We start from the raw sequence: 9125 nt of genomic DNA, 5'->3' as shown, positions 1-9125 counted from the left end.
TGACAGATGGTCTACAATGGAGTTCATGGTCAACTCAGAGAGTACAAGGTGTCCAAGTCATGTGGCTGCAAAACAAGCCCAAATCATCACCCCCACCACTACTGTGCTTGTATTTTGGTTAGTGCTGTCAGCGTTAATCTCGTTAAAATGACGTTAACGCCACAACTGCATTGACGCGGCAAATCTCCGTTAGCGAGTTAACTCAGATCACCCCGTGTGTGGGGCTGCACGGCGTCTACGCGTAGATTTGCTGCATTAATGCGGTTATGGCGTTAACGCCATTTTGTTAAATGTGGCACTGTTGATTATGGCCAAACATGGCCTTTTTTCATTTTTCTTGCCAACCAGAAAAGTCATACTTGTTCCGTGTTTCTCTAATTCTACTTTAACTTTATGAAGTTTCTAATTTAACATAATTTATTAAGTTGATCATTTAACATACTAACTAAGGCCTATAGTGTCTGGTGTTTGGGATTTTTGCAGTGTACCTGAGCACACACAGTCTGACCTTGGGATGAATTTGCTGGCACGTCTACTTCTGAATAGATTGTTGCATTGTGTTAACACACACCTGAATCCTCCATACCAGCAAACAGCCACAACCTCTGCTTTTACAGTGGTGCTCACTCTTGCAGATGATCATTTAATCAAGTGCATTTCATTAGCAGCACCTGGCTGCCCCTTACCATTTAACTGCTGTGGAAAGAGACTGCACAGAGTTCTGTGTAAAATGTTCTTTTTCCCTTGACTGCACAACAGACGTGAGCTACAGGGAAATTTTCGGCCATTTTTCACTGGACACCTTTTAGCAGTCCCAGTTTAAAGTTACTAGTGTTGAACTCCTATTTATCAAATGCTGTGTTACAAGTTCTAGAGCTGTATATTTGTACATTTAAGCCATCATCTAAATGGTAATGGGATGAAATAGAATAGTATAGTAAACACATCTGTTAGCCACAAGGCATTGACAAGACTGTGAGGGAAGAAGCAGCCCTATCTCATCTTTTATTGGTTTGATTTTAACGTTAGATATAGACACTTTTTTTTCTTCAAAATAATAGATCTGAATTCACTTGTAGTTAACTTTTAATAATATGTAACTTTTTGAGTAGTAAGTAGGAAGTAGTGGAGCCAGTTTTCAAGGTGCAAAGCATACAAGCCAATCCGAATGGCGTTCCAGGACATGTCAGCGATTCCCAGGCTCTGATTCCTGAAGGCCAGGTCCTGGAAGCTCCGCAGGTCCGGCGTTTTGGATAACGTCTGAGTGTAGTCCGATATTGCTCGAGTGACGGGGTCTCGCACCACCTCTATGAGCTTGGTGTCTTGGGACATGGTAGAAATCCGGTGTGGTGTCTCTTTTGTCACAAAGTAGCTCGGTGTCTTCTCCATTGTGATTTGGCTTTCAAGAGTTCTTGGCATTAAACCTCTGAATGAAAGATGAAAACACAGAATAGACGTTTCTCATTTACATTCATGTTTTTTTTTTGTTTTTTTTTAATGGACACTTTCTCAGTGTCCATTAAAAATTATATTGAAATAATGTTGTTAAAGCCTTAAATGAATGTTAAGACATCCTCTCCTCCATATCATAGTTTGATAATCAGGATGCTGATACAAATTTATATAGATTTACAGAGGACTGTGACAAAAAAATGACATAATAAAAATGCAGAGACATTTGTTTACCCTCTGGGCTTTTCTCTTGTTCAGTACGAGCCTTGACCTTTTCAGCTGAGTTTAACCAAGAGGGTCATTGCGTCTGTCTGGCACACAAAACAGCAGATACACTGGCTTTTAGGCCCATTCCTCTCAATCCCATTCTCCGCTTTCCATTCCAGATTTCTACAGAGGCAACAGTTGAGTGTCAAGTTCATCTGCGGTATCAGCTGTCTTGAATTGGAGTCAGATCAAAGTGGGACGGTGAAAAGAGTGAGATCCACACCTTATCTCCCAAACATACAATGCAGCTAAGGAGCAAACCTCTCTCTCCCGGGAGCTGTAATGGGAGCGGGAGTTTACCCCCGTGTGCCGCAGCCATTTGGGCCCATCCAATGGCACTACAGGAGAGGACAGCATGCAGTGAGGGCAAAGGCAACCAATCACTAATCCTGGTAGCAGGGTCACACGCATGACTTTAAGTGACCTCAAAACTCTGAATCTTTGCATGCATATGTTCTGTCTTATCCAAATACATGGACTGATTAATTGCACCACACCTTAAAAGAACTGCATTCACTCAGTCTTTGTCAGTGTCAGACTAGTGTTCTTATCAAGTCTACAATGGAGAACTGCCCCCACCCCCCGAAACCTAGAGCAAATCGAATTTGGACCGATCCGCTGCCCAATTTATCTCAAATCCTCGCTGATGCAGATCTAATTTCATCCTCTTAGTACCACAAACAGGAAGAAGAAGCAAGTCGATAAACAGCCCATGGTCACTGTTGGAGGGAGTGAAGTGTGTTGGAGTGGGGCGAGACGGAGGAAAGCAAACATGGTGACACAGTGGAAAAAGAAAGCAGGAGCGTTGTCATTATCCTTCATCAAGTCCATCACTCACTCCATGAGCTTCTGGCCTAATTCCTGCTGTAAACTTAATTATCAAAGTATGTAGGCAAATTAGCTAAAAGCATTTTAAATAAATGGAAAATGCCCAGAAAACTGTATATAATGTGTTTAAATGACTTGAAATTTTGAAAGAGTATTTTAATTTTTAACACCACACACATATTCTTAAAGTTAAATTGACTGTGATTAACTGTTTTTACATTTAGATATATTTCAATATTTTACACCTATTAAAACCTATTCACCTATTAAACCTAATTAAGGTTTTTAATGAAATTTTTTTTTATGACAAATCAGAAAGATTTCATTGCCTAGGAACAATTTGATTTATGGCGAGAGAATGATAAAGGTAAACTTTAAATATTTACACATATGGAAACCTAATTTATATACATTTGAAAGACGTAGAAATACATATAAATATGTTCTCTCTTTTTAGTTCCTGTCAGTATTCTTGCTGCAGCATTTCAAATCAGCTCAAGGCTTTTCAGGGAGCTTTCAGGACAGCCTGAAAATAACGAATTATGATAGTCCAGCCTAGAAGTAATAAATGCATGAACTAGTTTTTCGCCGTGATTCTGAGACAGGATGTTTCTAATTTTAGAGAATTTTTTGAGATAAAAGAAAGTAGTCTTTTCTATTTCTTAAATTTGCGTATTGAAGGACATATTCTGGTCAAAAACAACTCCAGGATTCCTCACAGTGTTACCTGTGTCATACCATCCATCGGACTAGATAACATATTTGTAAGATCTTTGTGGCCGATTACAATAACATCAGTTTTATCTGAATTTAGAAGTAGAAAATTAGAGGTGATGTGGGTCTTTATGCCTTTAGGATGTTCCTGCAGTTTGGCTAATTGGTGTGTGTTATCCGGCTTTATGGATAGATAACATTAGGTATCATCTGCATAGCAGTGAAAATGTATGCTATGCCTTCTAATGATGCTGCCTAGGGAAGCATGTATAATGTAAACAGAACTGGCCCTAGTACATAACCATGTGGGACTCCATAATTAATCTTAATGTGTGAAGAGAACTCTCCATTTACATGAACAAATTGGAGACTAATAGGTAGATATGATTCAAACCACTGTAGTGCGGTACCTGTAATACCTACAGCATGCACTAATCGCTTTAATAATCGCTGTAATAAAATATAATGGTCAGCAGAATCGAACACTGCACTGAGGTCTAACAGGACAAGCACAGAGATGAGTCCACTGTCAGAGGCCATAAGATCATTTCTAACCTTCACTAAAGCTGTTTTTGCACCTTGATGAGCTCTGAAATCTGACTGAAGCTCTTTAAATTAGCCATTCCTCTGCAGATGATCTGTTAGCTGTTTTACAACTACTCTTTCAAGGATTTTTGAGATAAAAGGAAGATGAGAAATATGCCTATAATTAGCTAACATAGCAGCATCAAGCTTGTGCCGGTTTAGCATGTACATTTTATAAGCTAAACCTAACTGCTACTCACCCTCTTAGTTTCTGTGGAAGCAGTAGGAGTGTACTTAGTTTTTGACATTATTGTAGCTGCTTTCCCCCCCAAGTAGCTAATGTTAGAATGCTTGTTGTCTAATAGAATTAATACTAATGATCTTAACTAACTATAAAAAGTACAACAAACTCTCTGACAAATGAAGTCAGTTAGTTCACTTTGTTGGAGAGCAGGTGGGGTTTCTGACCTGCACTGCAGCTAGTCACATGACTTAATCAAAATATTTTGCCTTCACTTTTGGGAAGCTGTCATACAAATAAGCTATTCATACTGCTTTTACCCACTAAGGATACAATTCCAGCAGCCAGATGCAATGATGTAGAACTGCTGTCCAAGTACTGAACATTACTGGGATATAGAACACTGAGGTGCATCAAAAAGCAAGATGTGAGAAGATGTGGGAGTAGGTAGGAGTTTCTCAAAGAAAAAAAAATAGAAATTTTACACTAAAAGATTTAATTTATTACTATTGGTGACACCGAAAGGTAATGCCCTATAAAAAATGTTTAAATCTTTAGCAAGACACAAATTGGTACAGGTTTAAACTGTAAAGGACGCAGTCATGAGTTGACAGCAAAACCAGATGGTAAGTGGAAGCCCTCTGGTAAACCCCTGATCTAATATTTCAAATGAAAGCCTGGTGGAAACGGCTTGTCATAGACAAAATAATTTACAGTCATTACATTTTCTGTCTAATGGATTTTTGTAACATTCATCAGTAGATGAACATGACATGATGTAATAGTGGAACAACAGTAGGAAAGACCGGGCCTCGGGGGCTTGGGTCCTGGTTGGTGTGTTGCCGGGGTTGTGGGCGGGTGGGTGCATGGGGGCCCAGCCCTGGAGCAGGGTGCCGCCGGCGCGTCGAGCCACCTGGGGGGCTCTTCAACTGGTGGGGGAGATTGTCACATCTTGCAGGAGCTTTCCTCTCCTCAGGAGCTCCCTCTGCAGGAGGGGGAGATACAGGAGAGGTGGAGGAAGATCTCAGCCTGGGTGTTTATTGTCTTATGTAGTCTGGAAGATGAGTGGATGGTGGGGTGGGTGCAGTTTTCTCTGTGGTGGGGTTGGGTGGACTGTCCCGGGCTCTGTGGGGCCGGGCGGCGCTGCTGCACTGGGCCCGGTCTGGATGGGCCTGGGCCCCCTTTCCCTGGCGGGTCGCGGAGTATGGGGGTGCCTACTGGGGTCAGCGGGGGAGCTGGCCCCAGGGAGGGGTCACTTGCCCCTCCCTTCCTTCCCTCCCCATCTCCAGCTGCCTCCCTCTTCCCGCTCCACCACAACCACCCACACATGCAGGGCCTTGGAGTAGGGGTATGTCACCAGGGTGCAGAGGAGGCTACCCCCCCTCTGTCCCCTTCTGGCTGCCTCTGCCTCAATTTTATCCCACAACTTAGACATTCACATTACTCACACTCTCATTACACATACATATAGGATCTTGGGGGTGGGCACGATACACGGAGTCCAAAGTACCATCAGGGTGTACACCCCACCCCTGGCATCGTTGCCCACCTCTCAATTTTAAATACACGTAGACATTGAGGGCTAGCAGGAGGGACCATGCGCTTACCTGCTGCTCTCTGGCAGGTAGCTCCAAGCCCTCCTGGGTTTTAAATGCACCTTAGAACACACATGCATCAACATTACAATGAGCGGGTGGAGGGAGGTTCGGAGTCTTCTCTCACCCCCGTTCTCTGCGACCTGCTGGAGCAGGGGGGCTAGGACTAGGAGGAGGAGTTGGCCGTCCGACTGCGGTCTGGAGTGTGGAGCCTTCCTGCTGCTGCGGAGTCGGGGCGGTCTGCCTCCCCCCACCGCAGGGAAAAGGGAAACACCACCTGGGTCTGGGTGCAGTTCCCCCCTCCAGGGGCGGGGGCACCTAGACCCGGTTTGTAGAGTACGCTTGGGGAGTGTGATCGTGTGTACAACGTCTCTTTATGTCTGTCTCCACGTTGGTTGAGTGTGGAGTAAGTGCATATGAGAGCATGAGGGTGGGAATGGATGTTTGTATCTGTGTGTGCCTGTATGTCTGTGTCTATATGTCAGGTTGGGTGTCAGGCGCCACCTCTCTGGGGACACCTCAGGCCCTCCAAGGTTTGGAGGCCTATCTCCCCCTACCACCACTTCCCCTGCCAGTGGCGGACCCCCTCAGACATCGGTGCGTTGGTGGTTCTTTGTGTCCGGGGATGGGCGTCCAGGTACACACCGGCTCACTCCTTGGCGGCCGCTTATCGGGGCCTGGAGCCTGGGGCTCGCTCGGGCCACTTCGGAGGTGGGGTGCCCCCGGCCTCTCGGCCTGGGGCTCGGTCACTCAGGCGCAGCTGGCTGCCGGCGGAGCTCACGGGCGCGTCACTGCAACTCCCCCTGGCTTCTGCTCCGCGGCTGCTGAGTGAGCCCTCATCTGGGACTCTCCTCAGCTCTTACTGGGACAGTGGCGCAGCTGCCCCTCTGTTGGTCTTCCTTGGTCTCTTGTGTTCTGGGGGCCTCTGGATGTCTGGAGTTTTGATCTCCTCCACACCTGCTTCACGCCCTGGAGGACGGGGCTGTGGCCCCCCCACACCCTCTAGCAGATTATTACATGAAGGAACCTTTTAAAAAAACAAAAAACAAGCGCGTCCATGCTCACAGGTGTACACACGGGTGATCACACCCACAAACTACACCCTTTTTGGCTCCTACCTCAAAGCACACTGTGTTCTGTTGATCTTATGTGCTGCACAATAATGTTTAACATTTAGTATTTACTGTCATATTCCCATATATCATTGTGATGTTGTTTATTCTATTACTCTTGTTCTCTTCTGCTTGCTTTCTTTTTTCTTTCTCAGCAGGTGATCCAGGTGATTGATATATGCATTTTTTTTCTCTGCCCGTTCTGTTGGTTTTTGTCTTTTGCCCTTCTCCCCCGTCCCTCTTCTCAGCTGTTTCTCTTTCCCTCTTTCTTTCTCCCCTTCTTTCCCCCAGTCAAGTCTGTCCCGTATTCATTAAGTGAAAATAAAATAAACAATAAAAGGTGAATCAAATGGACCATTACGGCAAGGCTGGGATGGTCAGTTTGGTAAAGTAAATCCGTTGGGCATCTTTCTTTGCCTTTAGACAACAATTCTGATGGCAAAAGAGCCAAACGGGACAGGCCAAAAAGAAAAAAAAAAAAAAAAAAAAAAAAAAGGAAAGAAAGGCAAGTAAACAATGACTAGTTTGCGTTTTGGTGATATTTGCTTTTTTATGTTTGAGTTATATTTGGACATGATATTGTTAATAAAGAAGAGTGCTGGGAAATACTATAAAAATATCATTACACACTTGTGACTAATTTTCAGGACAGTAAAGATGTCATAGTAAATCTACAGATAACACAGCATGGATAAAGTCACGGTATATATATTTTACTTTACAAAGCGTTGATTTTTCACACATGGTTTGCTCCATCGAGTTTCATGACTTCAGTCCCAGGACTGTCCAGCCTTCTCAGGAGTATAGAGTTCACCGGCGAAACCTAATTACTCTGGGTAGAAACAGGCGGATATTTCTTTTACAAGAAAGGTTTTTCCAAAACAAAAAGTTTCTAAACAAGAAGAAAACTACAACTTCCTCTAATTTCTGATTGGACAGAAGCATGCACAGAGCTTCCAAATGAAATATTTTTGTTTATTTATCTGGAACACGTTAACAACAAATTGGAATATTTATTCAGAATCAAACAAATTGATAAAAAGTTAAGAGCCATATGAGCATACTTGTTGCAAGAATTTTGGAAACTACAAATATGAAAACCAAAAATGGGTCAAAGTGCCCAAACAGACTCCAGAACAGATGTAATTATTCTGTGAGCTACGGTGCATGAGTTGTCACTGCTAGTGCCATGAAAGGAGGTCAAACATCAGATGAGACCCTAGCCGACCCCTCCAACACACCACGCAGGGGATTTAACAAGGGAATCCAATTTACTCCCACTGAGCCCACTGCAACTTGTAAAAGTCAACAAGCTGTCACTCATATTTTCCTTCATCTCTCATCCACGGGCTCTTTTCCTCTCACCATCTCACTTGCACTTCACTTGCATTTCCTGCAGGAAGTCTTAATTGGTTTAAATACAGAAATAAATGCACACTCCTCTGTTTTAGCAAAGTCCAACAGCTTCCTTTGTGTGTGTGTGTAGGAACTCTCAAAATCAGGATTGTCAGACTCATCTTACATTGTCAATAACATACAGCCCTCTATGAATTTACGTAGGCCAGATCAGTGAAGCTTCTCTGTGTGTCAGTGTGAAGAAGTAAATTGCACATGTAATCTCTTAGACATATTAATAAATAAAAAAATTTTCAACGGTACGCCTCAGTTTTTCACATGATAAAGAAATGTTGCTGTAGTAAATGTATCTGTTAGTGTAACTCTTCTTAAGTTGTAAGAAATGAATGTGTAAAATTACAGAAAAAGTTGGTGTAGTATTAATAACCATGGGGGAGGTCATTATCAGCACGAAAAACTGTAAAGCCTATTAAAAATATAGTTAAAAGCCCAAAATCTATGCCCTTTTTCAAATGTTCTAAAACTCTGATTGGGGTCTTTCTGCCTGGTCGCTTCTGGCTCACAGGCCTTATGTATGACACCCATGCCCTAGATCAAGGAGAGCCCTTTAAAGTGATTGTATGACAGTTTGCAAATCAAAGATAAGATATGACTCACCACACATGGATGTTGTTAAGTTTGACATATGTAGGTGGGGCTTAATCTGTTCCAAAAACTGCATTTGGTTAATTCGGTTAGGTACAGGGCAGATTGCATAAAGAAAAAGAGGGATAAATGGGCTGCAAAAGAAGATATGAGAACAACCAGGAAAGGATTAAAGAGATTCAAGCATACCAGCAGGATGCATTTTGAGGGCCTGAGACTTAGATATTTAGATTGAGACTGGACTTTTAGCCACTGTCGCCAGCTCTATGCAATATTCTTTTTGAAGGATCACACACATCACCTCAGCCCCACTCATAACCCTTTCTTTCTAATTTTGCTTTAATCACAGCTGCCAGCATGACTTTAAGTTATATTTCAAACTGTGTGTTC

General features: G+C 43.1%; 1 pseudogene across 1 annotated transcript in view; it reads right to left on the bottom strand.

Moving 5' to 3' along the window:
• Positions 1 to 1086: 1086 nt before the first annotated feature.
• LOC146663573 (alpha-tectorin-like) overlaps positions 1087 to 9125 on the bottom strand; it is a 29221-nt pseudogene continuing 21182 nt past the window's right edge. The window contains exon 25 of the transcript XR_014913115.1: positions 1087 to 1426. The product of XR_014913115.1 is annotated as an alpha-tectorin-like (transcript). The remainder of the gene's footprint in view (positions 1427 to 9125) is intronic.

Source organism: Rhamphochromis longiceps, linkage group LG8 (assembly GCF_057381845.1).
Source record: "Rhamphochromis longiceps isolate RC_006_pf linkage group LG8, R_longiceps_female_GT1.1, whole genome shotgun sequence".
Classification (NCBI taxonomy): Eukaryota; Metazoa; Chordata; class Actinopteri; order Cichliformes; family Cichlidae; genus Rhamphochromis; species Rhamphochromis longiceps.
Note: the sequence above shows the minus strand (reverse complement) of the source record. Positions and strands in the feature narration are given on the sequence as shown.